Source organism: Muntiacus reevesi, chromosome 11, assembly GCF_963930625.1.
Source record: "Muntiacus reevesi chromosome 11, mMunRee1.1, whole genome shotgun sequence".
Lineage (NCBI taxonomy): Eukaryota > Metazoa > Chordata > Mammalia > Artiodactyla > Cervidae > Muntiacus > Muntiacus reevesi.
Genome location: NC_089259.1, coordinates 40,589,970 through 40,594,064, shown reverse-complemented (window position 1 = coordinate 40,594,064; position 4,095 = coordinate 40,589,970).

The following is a 4,095-nucleotide window of genomic DNA, read 5'->3' as shown; positions in this document are numbered from 1 at the left end:
TTAGTAGTCAGGTAATACTAGCTTCATGGAATGAGTTTAAAATAATTACATTCTATTGTCTGGGATATATTGTAGAGGGTTGGCATTTTTTTACTTAGATGTTTCTTAGAATTCGCCAGTGAAAAACTTTAATCTTGTACTTCTTTATTTGAAAGATTATTAATTATTGATATGATTTATTTAATAGATCTGAAGTGGTTCTCTGAGGAGACCCTAAAAATAGTTGACAAAAGAAGAGAAGCAAAGCCCATAGGATAAAGGGAGAGATATACCCACCTGAATGCAGTGTTCCAGAGAATAGCAAGGAGAGGTAAGAAAGCTTTCTTAAATGAGCAATGTAAAGAAAAAGAGGAAAACAATAGAATGGGGAAGACTAGAGATCTCTTCAAAAGAATTAGAGATACAAAGGGAAAATTTAATGCAAAGATGAGACAATAAAAGACAGAAACAACAAGGACCTAACAAGAAGCAGGAGAGATTAAGAAGTGGCAAGAATACACAGAAGAATGCCAACTGAGCTACTTTAAATCCTATAAGGTGATGCTTTGAAAGTACTGCACTAAATATGCTAGCAAATTTGGAAAATAAGGCATTGGACACAAGACTGGAAGAGGTCAGTTTTCATTCCAATTTCAAAGAAAGGCAATGCCAAAAAATGCTCAAACTACCATACATTTGTGCTCATTTCAAATGCTAACAAGGTAATCCTTAAAATCTTTCAAACTAGGCTTCAACAATACACGAATCAAGAACCTCCAGATGTACAAACTGTACTTAGAAAAGGTAGAGCAACCAGAGACCAAATTGCCAACATCTGCTGGATCATAGAGAAAGCAAGAGAATTTCAGAAAAACATCTACTTTTCTTCATGGACTACATTATAGACTTTTACTGTGTGGCTCACAACAAACTGTGGAAAATTATTAAAGAGATGGGAGCACCAAACCACCTTACCTGTCCTGCATGTGGACAAGAAGAAACAGAACTGGACTTTGAACAACTGACTCGTTCAAAATTGGGAAAAGAGTATGTCAAGGCTGTATATTATCATCTTGTTTATTTAACTTAAGTGTAGAGAACATCATGTGAAATGCCAGGTTAGAAGATTCACAACTTGGGATAAAATTGCCAGGAGAAATATCAAGACCTCAGATATGCAGATGATATCACTATAAAAGCAAAAACAGAGAGAAATTTAAGAGTCTATTGATGAAGGTGAAAGAGGAGAACAAAAAAGCTGGCTTAAAATGTAACATTCAAAAAACTAAGATTATGGCATCTAGTCCCATCACTTCATGGCAAAGTGATGGGGAAAAAGTGGAAACAGTGTCATGTTTTATTTGCTTGGGCTCCAAAATTGCTGTAGACTGTGACACAGCCATAAAAAAAAAAAAAAAAAAAAAAAAGAAGAAAAAGAAAAGAAAAAAAAAAAAGAAAAAGAAAAAAACAACTTGCTCCTTGGAAGAAAAGCTATAAAAAAAAAATCTAGACAGTGTATTAAAAGCAGGGGCATCACTTTGCTGACAAAGGTCTTTATAGTCTAAGATATGGTTTTTCCAGTAGTCATGTGTGGATGTGAGATTTGGACCATAAATAAAGCTGAGAACTGAAGAATAGATGCTTTTGAACTGTGGCATTGGAGAAGACTCTTGAGAGTCCCTTGGACAGCAAGGAGATCAAATCAGTCAATCCTGGAGTAAATCAACTCTGAATATCCATTAAAAGGGCTGATGCTGAAGCGCCAATATTTTGCCCATCTAGTGGGAAGAGCTGATTCATCAGAAAAGACCTTGATGCTGGGAAGGATTGAAGGTAATAGTAAAAGAGAGTGAGAGAGGATGAGATGGCTGGATGGCACACCAATTCAATGGACATGAGTTTGAGAACACTCTGAGAGACAGTGAAAGACAGGGAAGCCTGGCATGCTGCAGCTGATGGAGTCGCAAAGAGTTAGGACTTAGCAACTGAACAACAATAATATATATGGCACTATTCTGATTATCTCTTCTAGTGAAACTTTTGATAGCTTATGTATTTCAGAAAAATGGCATCATTTCATCTGAGTTATCAAATATGTGGACTAGAGTAATTTACAATATGCCTTTACTATAATTTTAATGATTATGGCATAATAGTGATGATCCATTTTTCCTTTCTATTATTGGTAATTTACATCTTCTCTCTTTCTTTCTAGTCAGACTTGTTAGAGTTTAATAGTTTTATTGATCTTTCCAGAGACATAGGTTTTAGTTTTCTCAACTTTCTTATTACTTTTCTGCCTTCAATTAAAGTGATTGTTATATTTACACTTTTTTAATTTATCTTGATTTAGGTTTAAATTGTTTTATTTCTTTTTTTTCCTAAAGTTGATACTTAGATTGTTGATTTTAGATCATCCTTATTTTTAAAATATTCATTTCCTGTTGTAGATTTCCCTTTAAGCACTATTTTTATATTCCACTATTTTGATGTTTTATTTTCATTTTCACTTAGTTCAACTTTAGAAAATTCTTTGATTCATATATTAGTTAGACATATATTGCTAATTCTCCAAATAACTTGAGAGTTTCCAGCTACTTTTCTGTTGTTGATTTCTAGTTTAATTTTACTGTGGTCTTCAAACAAACTTTTTATGATTTCCATTCTAGAAAGTTTGTAACAATGATTTATGTGTCAGAATGTGGTCATCTTGACAATGTTTTATGGGTCAGAATGTGGACTATCTTGGTGATTGTTCCATGTGAGCATAAGAAGAGGCATTCTGTTCTTGTTGGATGGAGAAGGTTTAAAATATTAATTAGATCAAGTTGACTGATACTGCCACTTTGATCAATCATATTTATGTATATTAAGTATTGCTAGTAAGTAAGAAATGCTAAGATTAAGCAAAAGTGAAACATGAAGGATGAAAAGTTTGGAAAAGAGGGTAAAAGATCTTCAATGAGTATGTAGTGTGTTTGAATTTTTTTCCTCCACTGGATAAAAATAAAGATGACTTTTTAAAAACACTTTAAGATTAAAAAGTTTAAATTTCCTTAAATACATGTTAAAATAATTGCATAAAATGAGGTTTATGCATAAGATAATAAAACACTAGTGAATTATATGACATTTTTATTTATATTTTCATTTGGAATACAATTGATCTACTATATTTAAGAACAATTGTTACAATCTCAAAAAAAATCCTTTAATCAATGTTAGAAGAAATTGTTAGAAATCAACATTTCAAACAAATGTTGGAAACATTTGAGCCAAGATGTTTTTTCTTTGCAACTACAAAAATACACATATTTTTGGATTTCTCAAAAGTTGTACTAGTTCCCATTTCCTATTACAATTAGAAATGTACATTCACATAAGGGTGTGTGTGTGTGTATGCATGTGCATGCACATGTGTGTGTGTGTGTGTGTGTGTGTGTGTGTGTGTGTGATTGTTATTAGAATCAAATACAGCTATTTAGAGATGGCAAAACATTTCTGGAAAATCTTTCTAAGGGTTAACAGTGAAAAAGCTAGCTTGGTCATATCTTGTGCTAGCAAGAGAATTTACATTAGTTCCTGTGGCTGTTGTAACAAGTTACAGATGAATTGCTGTTTCTCATAGTTCTGCAGGCCAAAAGTCTGAAATAAAATTGTTGTCATTTTTGTACTCTCTCCAATGTCTCTAAGGAAGAATCAATTCCTTGCCTCATTTGGCTTCTGGTTGTTATTGGCAAGCCTTGGTATTTCTTGCTATTGCCTGAGCTTTTGTTAGTTAGCATCACTAAATCTCTTCACATTTGTGTGTCTGTGTGTGTGTGTGTGGCCTCTACTTCTGTGGGTGTGTACCTTCTCTTTTTATTTTAAATCAAATCTTTCACTGCCTCACGCTCATAAAGATTTGCCCTTGGGTTTATGGCCCGTTGTGTGTGTGTGGTTAGTCCCTCAGTTGGGTCTGACTCTTGGACTGTAGCAATCCCAAGATTTGCTGTAACTTGTCAGGTTCCTCTGACCATGGGGATTCTCCAGGCAAGACTACTGGAGTGGGTTGCCATATCCTCTTCCAGGGAAACTTCCCAACCCAGGGATCGAACCCAGGTCTCCCACCTTGCA